This window comes from Bos mutus, chromosome 3 (genome assembly GCF_027580195.1).
Source record: "Bos mutus isolate GX-2022 chromosome 3, NWIPB_WYAK_1.1, whole genome shotgun sequence".
Classification (NCBI taxonomy): Eukaryota; Metazoa; Chordata; class Mammalia; order Artiodactyla; family Bovidae; genus Bos; species Bos mutus.
The window spans coordinates 19,593,097-19,607,813 of NC_091619.1; the positions used below are offsets into that span (position 1 = coordinate 19,593,097).

The 14,717-nt window shown below is 36.6% G+C and overlaps 1 protein-coding gene and 1 non-coding gene across 8 annotated transcripts in view; one reads left to right on the plus strand and one right to left on the minus strand.

The window, feature by feature from the left end:
* Positions 1-14,717, minus strand: part of ASH1L (ASH1 like histone lysine methyltransferase) — a 207,362-nt gene that overhangs the window by 146,688 nt on the left and 45,957 nt on the right. The window lies entirely within an intron of this gene.
* Positions 11,592-11,664, plus strand: TRNAQ-CUG (transfer RNA glutamine (anticodon CUG)). The gene has a single exon. It is a non-coding gene; the product is annotated as a tRNA-Gln (tRNA).

Below are 14,717 nucleotides of genomic sequence, written 5' to 3' on the forward strand. Positions count from 1 at the left end.
ATACTGTGTGTGTGGATAGGAAGACATAAAGATGACAATTTGCCCTAAGCAAATTTATGGATTTAATATGATCCTCATAAAAACACCAACAAGAGTCTCTCAGGAATAAGAAAAGTTACTAACATTCATTAGGAAAAATATATAAGCAAGAATACTAGCAAAATCTAAAAAGAAGGGGATAACTGTATCAAATGTTAACTTTTAAAGCCTCTATCACAAAAATAGTGTAGTGCACGAAAAGACAAAGGATCCAATGGACCAGGATAGAAAACTCAAAACCAAATCCATGCATACACGGAAAAGTGGTGTATATAAAATGGTATAATCCCTACAAAATAGAAATTGGCAATAGCTAGAAAAGTACCACACATGCATTAATTCCTTTGCCCACTTTTAGGTCAGAAGACACACTGGCACACCCAAGACACACTGGCAAAAATCTAATGTTTGCAAAAGGCTAAACATGTAACACTATTTTAATAGCAAAATCTGAAAATAAATCTAAATAATTACCTACAGGGGACTGGCTAAATAAATCAAAATATATTATACAATGGAGTGTCAAAAAACTGGGGGAAAAAAAAGGAAATATCGATACACTGCTATGCAATGATCTAGAGTATGTATTATTAAAGGGAAAAACAAAAATTTCAACAGTTGTTATAACAATACCTTCTGTATAAGACAGGGATAAAGGAATGTGGCTATATTAATACGTACATATCTGGTTAAAAATGGAAGAATAAACTAAAATGTAATGAAAATAGTAATCTATGAGGGAAGAAACAAAATATGACCAATATTTGACTGACTCAGAATTAAGAGAACTATCTCTTGTTTTGGACTGGACTCTCATAATTTTGCCCAAAAGGAAAAGGGCTTTGTTGACAGTCTCATATACAACTGAATTATATTAAGCTTGTAATTAAAGAAGCACATTTTATTTCCATCTTATTAAAAAAACAATATTCCCATTTTGCACTTTTACAGTTACTTTTCAAAACTTAAAAATTAAAGCCTTAAAAAAAGGCTTTATTAAGTATTTTAAAATATATTTATATCTGAAAATGTTATAACTTACCTTAAAAAATCTGTTATGAACAAACTATGACTATGTACCATAGTACAGATACTGTTCACAAACAAGACTGAAAGAATATAGAGTAAGAATAAAATTACGTACTGTATAACTCTATTTATACTGAATATTAAGTTCACAAAGAGGTACAACTAATTATGATAATAAAAGTCAGGAAAATGATTACCCCTCCTGTGCGGTAGTAATGAGAAAAAAGCATAGATCTTAGTGGGTGCTGGTAAAGTTTTATTTGTTAAACTAAATATTCATTACAAGGGGTGGCTGAATTTGTGAAAATTCACTGAGTTGTTACACTTATATTTATGTTACACTTCATCAAGATATTTTTAAAATTCTGCCTAAAAGAAAAGTAAAAAAAAATCTGGTTCCTGTAAACTCCTAAAAGACTATATTGAAATCTGGTTTTTCACCTTTGTCAGAAATAAATGTCTCAGATTAATTAAAATCATCCTAAACTAGTTAGTATTCCACATTAACTATTAGTAAATGGTCTATGACTAAAGAAGGGAAAAATAAAAATAAAACAGAAAACACAGATAATTTGGTTTCAAAGAGTTTTTTCTTCCAAATACTGACACTGAATAAACTGAGTTAAAGAGAATAATATGTTGAAAACTACATTTGGTACTGGTGGTACTACTCTCTTACAATTCTAAGAATCTCTTAAAATGACAACTAAGGGTAAGAGGTATCAATTTTAAGAGTATATTATTTCCAATGAAAAGGATACTGTATCAAAACATCATTTCCAGCATACAATTTTTTTCAACTTGAAAACAAAGATAAAAGTATTCTCACTAGAAAAGGGAAGGTATAAATACTATCATCCATAGATAAACAATTTTACATTTCAGATACTTCATGATATACTCAAATAAACACATGTACATTCTTTCTTTAAAATGGGGCCAAAATGATTGTGGCTTCATATCCCACTGGAATAATACAAGGAAGATGCCTTTTTATGTAAATAAATCAAGAGTGAGTCTATCAATTTAATGGTTTCATAATAGCTCAAAATTAATAAAATCAAACTCACACTGGCTACTTTTTAAACAATTTTTGGCTATTTATTTTTTAATTTAAATTCTTCTCCTAACAGTTCCTCCCCCACAAAAAAAAAGATTTATTTATCTATGGCTGCGCTAAGGTCTTCGTTGCCTCACGTGAGCACTCTCTAGTTGCAGTAAGCGAGGCCTACTCTTTACTGCAGTGCACAGGCTTCTCACCGAGGTAAGTTCTCTTGCTGTGGAGCACAGGCTCTAGGAGCTCAGGCTCAGCAGTTGTGGCTTGCAGGCTATATACACTGGCTCAATAGTTGTGGCACAAGGGCTTCACTGCTCCACGGCATGGGGGAATCTTTCCAGATCAAGGAAAGAATCTTCGTCTGCTGCATTGGCAAGCAGATTCTCAACCACTAGACCACCAGGAAAGTCCTTGCCTATCTGTTATTGTACTATGATGATGAACATCTAATTATATAAATCTCTGCCTATTCATCCAATTATTTCCTTCAGATCAACTTCTAAAAGTGGAACTGCTTGGTTGAAGGGTGTATCTGTTGTTGCTGTTCAGTTGCTCAGTTGTTTCCGACTCTTTGCAACCCCATGGACTGCAGCACACCAGGCTTCGCTGTCTTTCACCATCTCCCGGAGCTTGCTCAAACTGATGTCCATTGAGCTGGTGACGTCATCCAACCATTTCGTCCTGTGTTGTCCCCTTCTCCTCCTGCCTTCTATCTTTCCCACCATCAGGGTCTATTCTGATGAGTCCGCTCTTCACATTAGGTGGCCAAAGTATTGGGAGCTTCAGCTTCAGCATCAGTCCCTCCAATGAATATTCAGGACTGATTTCCTTTAGAATGGACTGGTTGGATCTCCTTGCAGTTCAAGGGACTCTCAAGTCTTCTCCAACACCACAGTTCAAAAGCATCAATTCTTTGGTGCTCAGCCTTCTTTATGGTCCATCTCTCACATCCATACAAGACTACTGGAAAAACCACAGCTTTGACTAGATGTGCCTTTGTCGGCCAAGTAATGTCTCTGCTTTTTAATATGCTGTCTAGGTTTGTCATAGCAAAAGATACACAAAATTAGTAATTATACAAATAGGACAGCTCTGTATCAAGATTTTTTTTTAATGGAAAAAAGTTTATTATAAAAATTCAGAGTATTATAAACACTGCATCTGTAACCCAAGATAATATCTTATGACTTATGATATTCTTTATGGCAGAACCAGTAATAAATGACAACCTTGCTTCTGACAATTCTGAAATTAAACATCAGACTAACAGTATTCATGTCAATCTTAACGTTCCCAAACCTTGACAATTGGGTGATTTGGTTATATCTATCTCCAGAAAACAATATTCTCTCATTTACTCTTCCAATAAACGCACTGAGTTTTCATTTCAAATGTCATTACATTAATTACTATTTGGTTCATTTCAAATCCATTTCTTATTGTCCTGTTTTTATCAATAGGTTGTCTTTTTGCCCAAAAAACCATTTCAAAATCTTTCAGATGGTTTCAATATTTCCACCTCTTTGGTTTTGAGGTCTATACTCATCTATTGACTCTTTCTTTTTTTTTCTACTTTTTGGTTTGTATTCTTATATTGCTTGTAATATTTTCACATTAAGCTATGTGAGTTTTCTTTTTGTGAAATGTCAATGTGCTGAATGTAAAGAAAATATTTTTTTACTCCCATTATCAGTGTTTAAGGTTTCACAACCTGTTTAAGATACACTTTTGAGGCATTTCTATTTACATTTCACTTACTGACTGGTATTCTGAACGAGGCATTTTTTGGAATGTGATTTTGTAGTCCTTGTATATTTTCTCAGCAGTGTAACAGCTGTTGAAGGTCTTGACCTATGTCATTTTTCTAAATTGTGGAGTTTATAATTTCTTATTTAGAAGAGCTGGAGAAGGAAATGGTAACCCACTCCAGTATTCTTGCCTGGAGAATCCCATGGACAGAGGAGCCTGGTGGGCTGCAGTCCTTGGGGTCGCAGAGAGTTGGACATGACTGAGCAACTAAGCACAGCACATTCTGAAGAGCCTTCAGTATTCTTGAAATAGTAGTTGTTTCTCTGATGTTGCACATTTCTCTCTCAGTTTACTGGCTATCTTCCTGCTTCCTATTGTTTTTCTTAAAAAGAAGTTCAATGCATTCAAAAACATATGAAAAACTGTACTACCACACAATCTGTCATTTGATCCAAACAACAAACATATGATGTGGTTAATGTAATTATCCTCATTAAATTTATTTACTTTTAAACAAGGGAATATAGTTTAGAAACTAGGTCACCTGACCAAAGTCACTTAATCATTAAGTGATTCAAATATGCTTTAAACATAAGTCTGATTTCAGAGCTAAAGCTCTTAACCATTTTACTGGATTAAATAGTCTCTTTAGCTTTATAGTTTGGTTTTCATAGCATAACTGAAACGATCACATCCTCCTATTGACAATCTTCACCACATTTTCAATGAATGTTTTTGTGGTCTCATTCTTACTTTTAAAATACTTATCTATTTTGGATTTTTAAAACATAATCTACAGTAGAGAAACAACTTTTACCTGAAAAGGTTTTGTCTATTGTTCTAACAGTTTTTCCATTTCTCATTTCATATTCACTGGCTTAAAATACATATATCACATATTTTTATTTATATTTAGGTCTAAGCTCTCCATTTTGCTTCTTTTACATTTATGTTCTGGAGAAGGAAATGGCAACCCACTCCAGTACTCTTACCTGGAAAATCCCATGGACAGAGGAGCCTGGTAGGCTACAGGCCATGAGGTCGCAAAGAGTCAGACATGACTGAGTGATTTCACTTTCACATTTATGTTTATTCCTGAGCCATTAATACAATAATATGTTGACACTATAACTTTATAATATGTTTTAATACTTAAAAAAAATTTGACTTTTTGTAATCCTATAGGAATTCCTTGATTATTTATAACATTATTGAGATATAATTCACATAACGTAAAACTTACCCTTTCTGAGCACAAATTCAAGTTTTTGATATATTCACAGAATTGTACAGCCATAACCATTACTTTTTAGAACATTTTCATAAGTCTTCCCGGTTATTTCTGCGTATGTATACTTCTAGATGACCTTGAAGTTCATATAAAATACTGAAAAACTCCCAAGTACCATTAATTTTATATATTAAAATAGGAAAAAAGATATCTCAACATTAACTTTGGCTCCACAATAACTAAAGTAAATTTATCTATTTAGTCAAGCTTATTGGTGTTACTAGATACCGATAATTTTATTCATACAGCTCCTAAACACTTGCTGTCAAGTTTCCTTCTGAATATTTTATAAACAATGTTATTTCTTTGAATAAATTTTTTGTTACATTTCTTAACTCTGCTGCTGCTGCTAAGTCGCTTCAGTCGTGTCTGACTCTGTGCGACCCCATAGACGGCAGCCCACCAGGCTCCCCCGTCCCTGGGACTCTCCAGGCAAGAACACTGGAGTGGATTGCCATTTCCTTCTCCAATGCACGAAAAGTGAAAAGTCAAAGTGAAGTCGCTCAATAGTGTCCGACTCTTAGCGACCCCATGGACTGTGTCCCACCAGGGTCCTCCGTCCATGGGATTTTCCAGGCAAGAGTACTGGAGTGGGTGCCATTTGCCTTCTCCGTTCTTAACTCTAAACTGATGGTATTCAAAAACACTACTGATTTTATCTACTTTATAATCTTGAACTCTTGTTTCATCAGTAATTAATTTTTTCAACAAATAGTTTTAAAGTACCTTCTGTTTAAATGCTAGGAATAACAGCAACAAAAAAAAATTTCCCTTCAACACAGAAATTTCATTCTAATGCGTGAGGAATGGCAAGAGGCAATAAAAAGGTAAAACATTGAGAATATCAGATAGTGAAATGTGCTATGGAGAAAACCAGAGCATAAAAGAAGACAAAAGACTAAGGTTGGAAAGGATCTGCAATATTAAACCAGTTGTTCCATGTAAGGTCTGAACTGTTGCTTCTTGACCTGCATATGGGTTTCCCAGGAGACAGAATAAGGTGGTCTGGTATTCCTATGTCTTTTAAGAATTTTCCAGTTTGCTGTGATCCACACAGTCAAAGGCTTTGGTGTAGTCAATGAAGCAGAAGTAGATGCTTTTCTGGAATTCTCTTGCTTTTTCTATGATCTAATGGATGTTGGAAATATGATCTCTGGTTCCTCTGCCTTTTCTAAATCCAGCTTATACATCTGGAAGTTCTCGGTTCACATACTGTTGAAGCCTAGCTTGAAAGACTTTGAGCATTGCCTTGCTAGCATGTGAAGTGAGTTCAATTGTGCGGTAGTTTGAACATTCTTTGGCATTGCCCTTTTTTGGCGCGTGGAATGAAAACTGACCTTTTCCAGTTCTGTGGCCACTGCTGAGTTTTTCCAAATTTGCTGGCATATTGAGTGCAGCACTTTAACAGCATCAGCTTTAAGGATTATTCTGAAATAGCTCAGCTAGAATTTCATCACTTCCACTAGCTTTGGTCAGAGTTGCTTCCTTGGCCACTTAACTTCGCACTCCAAGATGCCTGGCTCTAGTTGAGTGATCACACCATCATGGTTATCTGGGTCATTAAGATCTTTTTTATATAGTTCTTCTATGTATTCTTGCCACCTCTTCATAATATCTTCTGCTTCTGTTAGGTCCTTACTGTTTCTGTCCTTTATTGTGCCCATCCTTGCATGAAATGTTCCCTTGGTATTTCTAACTTTATTGAAGAGATCTCCAGTCTTCCTCACTCTATTGTTTTCCTCTGTTTCTCACCATTGATCACGCAGGACAGCTTTATCTCTCCTTGTTATTCTTTGAACTCTGCATTCAGATTAGTATATATTTCCTTTTCTCCTTAGCCTTCAATATTTGCTGACATTATTAGCAGTGATTAAATCAGCATTCTCTTCCTGTTGCTGCCTCATTATCCAATTAGACATACATATATAATTTTTTTACTACACCAGTTTTTTACAGTATCAGTTTTAACAACTGACACTGTCTGACTCCTACTATATTAAATGAAGAGATCAGTATATACTTAAATGACTTTCATTTTCTCTCTCATTTCTACATTGTTTGTAGAAATTCACCATTCCCTGGTGACTCAGCTGGTAAAGAATTTATCTGCAATGTGGAAGACCTGGGTTCAATCCCTGGGTTGGGAAGATCCCCTGAAGGAGGGCATGGCAACCCACTGCAATATTCTTGCCTGGAGAATCCCCATGGACAGAAGAGCCTGGCAGACTACAGTCCATGGGATCGCAAAGAGTTGGATACAACTGAGCAACTAAGCATGTTACATTTCTTTGTGGCTAACAAAAAGACTGAAGGTTGCTTTCTAAAATTTCCTGAAGAAAGAGGTGCTCAAAAATGTCTGTCATTATCATTTTGGTATAGATGAAACTATCCAGTTTGAGGACATTATGGATTTTGTCCCACTGTTCTTTGGTTCTGGATTTTGATGTTTGAGAACATCTTGAATTTTATCCTCAGGAGGTAATTTGATCCTTTCACCTAGTTCACAAAGAGGTTCTTTGCTTTATGTTAAAGTTTAAAATTTCTGCCTTCTTCTTTTAAGGTATCAGTTACACATTTTTGTATTTCTTCTTTTTTTCATAAATATCACACTCCCAACCTTTTGAGTCTTGTTCATTTCCATTTTATTCTTCCTTTCCCACCGTTTTACATGTGATGCTTCTAATTTCACTTTTACACAACTGATACTTTTCTTCTTCTATTTGTCTCCTTGGGTGCTTTTACACGTTTCTGTTTCCCAAGCTCATGGACTGTTGTTTCACCCTTCATCCCTTTCATGAGGTGAATGATGGTGGTTGTTTACTTGCTAAGTTGTGTCTGATTCTTTGCAACCCCATGATTCATAGCTGGAGTCCATCAGGCTCCTCTGTACATGGGATCTTCCAGTTAAGAATACTGGGTTACCATTTCCTTCTCTAGGGGACCTTTCCAACCCAGGGATCAAATCTGTGTCCCCTGCTTGGCAGGCGGATCCTTTACCACGAGCCATCTCGGAAGCCCACAGTGGCATTTTCTCAATGTTATTTTCTGGTTTATTATTCTCTCCACAGCTGTGTCTAAATTAGCTGCTTAAATTATTCACTGAGTTTTAAACATCAATGAATGCATTTTTCATCAAGAAAATACAGTTTTTCATATCTAGAAAAGATATGACATTGGCTTCTTTTTGAAAATCTGCCTGGTCATTTTTTAAAGGCTTATTCTTCTTTAAGTCTTAAATCACTTCAAATAAACTTACTTTATATTCTTTATCCAACAAATATATTATTTGAAGTTCCTGCAAAATTTAATCCTGCTGTTAGTTGTGTCTACTTCCTGTTGCTTTTCATGATCAATAACTTTCTTGTTTTTTCATTTCCAATTCTGAGCCCTTCTTAAGGGCTGGGTCACTGAGGATACAGACCTTGAAGAATCCCAGTCCTAACTTCCCACCTTGAATGGGGTTAGAATAAATTATAGGTAAATTTTTAGTTCTTCTCTATCTTGAGGTAATCTTTCTGGGAGAAAGGCATTAATAACAAGATATATATATAAAGGAAAAGACTCAGATGTAGTTTAAAAAAATAAAACAAAACAAAAAAGTCCTCCAATATCTCAAAATAAAACACAAGCAAATATATGGGCAGACAATTCAAAGAGAACTGATTAGTAGAACAAGAAAAAAATGTTCAAAATCACTAGTAAAAGAAAGCATATGTGTTTTTTACATCAGGGATTTCATATTTTGCCATTATTATGAGTGACTGCCAAGAAGTACAAGAGAATTAAAAAAAATAAATGAGACCTCTATAAATATATTCACAGAATCTAATTAAAGGGTAACCTACAAACAGGGAGACACGAAAAAAAATTATAAAAATAATTTAAACTATCTCCTTTATAAGATACCACAGGGACGTCCCTGGTGTTCCAGTGGTTAAGACTTCACTCTTGCAGCACTGTAGGGGGCATGGGGCTGATCTTTGGTCCAGGAGCTAAGATCCCACATGCCACATGGTTCAGTCAATAAATAAATAAACAAAAGATCATGAATTAATACTTCAATAATCATAAGAGAATAAGAATTGCACTTATGTCATAATTCTAATCTTTCTAAAATTTTAGTACACTAAGCTAAACAACATTAAACATATTAATACTACCCTTTAAGTGAAATATTTCTCTTAGCAATCCTTGAATCTTTCAAGAAAATTTCTCTTTGGGAACTCTTGACATTGTGTGAAAATTAATTAAAGAAAAATGTCTATGTAGGTCGAAATTTCATGAGAGAAACTCCAAAATAAATCACCTTTATTCATTATAATTCAACTTTAATCTGGACATAGTAAATAGTATAAAAAAGAAGAAAATGTTAGAGGAGAACAAAATACCTAAAACAAGGGTTATTCTCATTCCATTAAAAAAAAAAAAAGCCTTACAATGTCTTTATGGGGATTTCACTGGTGGTCCAGTTGGCTAAGACTTTGTGTTCCCAATGCAGGGGCCTGGGTTCCATCACTTGTCAGGGAACTATCCCATATGCCTCAACTAGAAAAAAAATCCTGCATGCTGCAATTAAAGAAGACCCTGCATGCTGCAGTAAGAAGACCCTGTGCAGCCAATAAATATTTTTTTAACCTTAAAAAAAATTGTCTTTATGGAAAAGATTCATGAGTCCTAATATTTGACTTCCCTGGTGGCTCAGATGGTAAAGCATCTGCCTACAATGTGGGAGACCTGGGTTCAATCCCTGGGTCAGGAAGATCCTCTGGAGAAGGAAATGGCAAACCACTCCAATACTCTTGCCTGGAAAATCCCACGGACGGAGGAGCATGGTAGGCTCCTACAGGCCATGGGATCGCAGAGTCGGACACAACTGAGCGACTTCAATCACTCACTCATATCTGAATAAGCTTTCTGAAGTGCTTCTACAAACTGCCAATAACCTATAAGTTGATGACAAAAAAATTTTTGAGATTTGCTCAGTTCCTTTTGAGAAAACATTTTCTTGAAATATTTGTTCCTAAAATCTCACTCTGCTCAGAACAAAATGTTAATGACATAATTAAATATGCTACTTCTGTATCTCACACATCAGACATAAATACTTGACAGCACAGGATGATAAAATTAAAATTCTGTTTTGATCACTGAATGAAAGATATCTGTAACGCACAAACTATAACAACAGAATCTCAAAAAAAAATTGTACAAAATTCCATAGACTATAAACTGGGACTTCTCTGGTGGTTCAGGGGACTTCACAGGGACATCAAAAAAAGGAAAAGACAGTTTAAATTATTATTTAATTGGTACTTACAACAAACAAACATAGTAAAGGTTATGTGCTCATAACTTAAGATTTTGGAACCAAGAATAGGATGTTTTGTTCAAATCCTCAAGGTGTGTTCAGAGGATTACAGCACAGAATTTCAGTAACAGAACTAGTCTGTAAACAGAAATACAGTAGGCTATTTTCATCATTCTTGCTATACTAAGAGATTCTGAAATTAACTTGTCATGTACTTAATGAAACAGGAAAGGATAGCCTTATTACATGTTAAAAAAACAGCACTTGAACAAAGGAAAGCTTTAAAGTTACACTCTATAGATAACAATATCAACACAGGAAAATTTATTCAAAGTAGTTTACTGGAATCCACTAGAACAGTAACGTGCCTTAGGAGTTTATATATTCGTCTTTTACATGATATGTGCCAGGAAGATCCTCCTATCATCCCAGTACATGGCAGATTTTGAAACTACTCTGTATGCAATGAAAGCTGAGATATAAATGGAAATTCACAATTTTATCTTCTTACAAACTAATTATACACACTTCTGGGCTTTCCAGGTGGCTCAGTGGGTGAAGAATCTGCCTTAATGTAGGAGATGCAGGTTCAATGCCCAGACCAGGAAGATCCCCTGGAGGAGGGCACAGCAACCCACTCCAGTATTCTGCCTGGAGAATCCCATGGACAGAGGACCCTGGTGGGATACAGTCCATGGAGTCGCAAAGCATTGGACATGACAAAATCAACTGAGCACGCATGCATACACACCCCTATTACAATGTTTGTTGATCAAAGAGTTATAGAGGGACTTCCCTGGTAGTCTGGGCTTTCCTGATAGCTCAGTTGGTAAAGAACCTGCCTGCAGTGCGGGAGATCTTGGTTTGATTCCTGGGTGGGGAAAATCCACTAGAGAAGGGCTAGGCTACCCACTCCAGTATTCTTGGGCTTCCCTCGTGGCTCAGCTGGTAAAGAATCCGCCTGCAATGTGTGGGACCTGGGTTCGATCCCTGGGGTGGCAAGAGCCCCTGGGGGAGAGAACGGCTACCCACCCCAGTATTCTGGCCTCAAGAATTCCATGGACTGTATAGTCCATGGGGTCGCAAAGAATCAGAAACAATTGAGCGACTTTCACTTTTCCCTGGTAGTCCAGTGGATAAGACCCTGTGCTCTGAATGTAGGGGGTCCAGGTTCGATCCCTGGTCAGGGAACTAGATCCCACATGCCACAACTAAGACCTGGAGCAGCCTAAATAAATAAATGAAATATATATTTAAAAAAATCAAATAGGGTTTAAAAAAAAAGATTTATGGAGAAGTATGGAGGTTAACATTCTATCCCAACAACATGTGAAAAGTTAAATGGAAAGAATAAACAATTATATCCATAATAGACGTGAGGTCAGAGAGTAAACTTCAGGCCCCAAAACTGAAGTGACTGATGGAGAATCATTTACCAGAGCAGAAACCCTGGTGGAACGAGTGAGTGCTAGGGTAGGGAAACCTCAACTTTAAAGTGATAAACTGCTGGAGGCTCAATGTAGACTAGTTTGAGAGTTGAAAACTCCAGGAGAACTCAATTACTGTGATTCCCACAAACTTTTATGAGTTTTATCTTCTGGATCTCCACTAGGTTGGCACAATGAGAAAAATTCCCTCTTAAATTCTTGCAGAGGGGGAAAGGAACTATTTTGAAATATGCCAGATCATTCTGTTTCTAACAAGGTCTGCCCTCAGGAGAAACTATTAACCAGAGCTTAACCTGCTGGGATTTATCAAAGCCTAATCGATCTGGTCGGAGAAGGCAATGGCACCCCACTCTAGTACTCTTGCCTGGCAAATCCCATGGACGGAGGAGCCTGGTAGGCTGCATTCCATGGGGTTGCTAAGAGTCGGACATGACTGAGTGACTTCACTTTCACTTTTCACTTTCATGCATTGGAGAAGGAAATGGCAACCCACTCCAGTGTTCTTGCCTGGAGAATCCCAGGGACGGGGGAGCCTGATGGGCTGCTGTCTATGGGGTCGCACAGAGTTGGACACGACTGAAGCGACTTAGCAGAAGCAGCAATTGATCTGGTGGGAGGAAATACCCAACTCTAGTCCACTCTAGCCATCCTGTTCTACCTAAGAGGAGGGGGCACCCAGAACTATTTGGGTTTTTTGTTTTAAATATTTGTCTGCATCGGGTCTTAGCTGCAGCATGTGGGGTCTTCACTGTATCATGCAGGATCTTCCATTGCTTTGCACAGATTCTCTAGTTGTGGCACTCAGGTTCCAGAGCTTGTGGGCTCTTCAGCTGCTCTGCAGCATGTGGGATCTTAGTTCCCCAATCAGGGATTGAAGCCGTGTCCCCTCTACTGCAAGGTGGTTTCTTAACCACTGACCTGCCAGAGAAGTCCCAATGAAGTCCCACTGACCTGCCAGAGAAGTCTCAGTTTACAATCTAGAGGTACAAGCTAACCAAAATATAAAAAACTGTCCTCTTAACTACAGATGGGCAAAAATAAAAATTATATCCAACTTCTCCTCAGACATTGCCCAAGCAAGAAGAGAGTGGAGTAACATATTTAAAGTGTTAGAAGGAAAAAAAAAAAAAAAAAAACAGCTAGAATTCTGTAACCTGTGAAATTATTTTTTAAAAATGAAGAAGAAACAAAGACTTTCTCTGACAGAAATCTGAATCTATATAAAGAATAAAAGACCACTAGAGAAGATGGGGAGAAGGCAATGGTAACCCACTCCAGTACTCCTGGCCTGGAAAATGCCATGGATGGAGGAGCCTGGTAGGCTGTAGTCTATGGGGTCGTGAAGGGTCGGACACGACTTCACTTTCACTTTTCACTTTCATGCATTGGAGAAGGAAATGGCAACCCACTCTAGTGTTCTTGCCTGGAGAATCCCAGGGACAGGGGAGCCTGGTGGGCTGCCGTCTATGGGGTCGCACAGAGTCGGACACGACTGAAGTGACTTAGCAGCAGCAGCAGCAGCAGAGAAGATGTGAAGGTAAAATAAAAACTTATTTTTCTTATTCTTTTTTTTTTTAGCGGCACTGAGAGGTATGGGGGAATCTTGGTTCCCCTATCAGGGACTGTGTTCCCTGCAGTGGAAGTGCAGAATCCTGACCATGGGACCACCAGGGAATTCCTTAGTTTTCTTATTTTTATCTAATCTAACGGATAAGTTTATTTAAAATAATAATAACAACAATGTATTTAATAAAGTATGATGATGTGAATGTGTATCTTTATTTACAATGAAATGAATGACTGTAATGATACAAGAGACAAGGAAAGGAAGGGAGGAATTTGTGCCATTTTATTATTACAAGGTATTTGTAAAGCAAAACAGTGTTAATTCAAGGTTAATTAAATTAGTTGTAAATGTATATTGCAAACTCTAGGACAACTATTAAAAAAGGTAAAGAAAAATGTTTGCGGACAGTTTTTCTCAAGTGACTGTACCAGAACATCTGAGAATGGGGGTTGGGGGAAAAGTCTCAAAAGAAAATTTAACATACAGATAATTAAATCAAATATTTTAATATAAAATCACACAAGTTTTTCTTTTCAAAAGCTGACCACTATGGGTTTTTCTTAAATTACATAACCATTAATTAGGTGGCTGCACCTGCTCATTTTTATTATACTATATTGCCCCCATTAAAGAGTCAACCAACATATATTACTAGAGGAAGTTTAATTCCTTCAGAGAATACTATAATAAATAATAATGGTATGGAGAGGCTTTTCCTGCTATTGAATATAACTTAACCTGCTACTGAATATAACTTAAGCAACAAACATACAACACCAATCTGTCTTAGGTATTAACAGCAGAGGAAAAGTCTTTAGATTCTTTATACCCAGTTTTTTCCTGAAGTGTAAAATCACTACCACAGCACACGTATAAATTAATCTATACTCTTTCTCTCAAGATTTCTCCCCGTAAATCCCTATATAACTAATTGGGAAAGAGGAACAATTCAGAAAAATGTCTTCAGTGGTTTAGACTGACTAAATGAGGTCAGGAGAAAAAAAAAATCTTTTTTTCATCATGTATTTAACCTTTTGTCCCTATTCATGAAGTTTCATAAAAGCTCCACGTTTGTTATCTCATCATATAGGGCTGTTAATTCTGATGTAATCCAAAAATCTTCACTTCTAAGCAGCTGTACCTCAGAATTTACTAGCAACGTGTACTTATGGAGCAGTCTGTATGTAAACACCTCTGGCATGATATACAGTCACTAAAATGAAATAAAG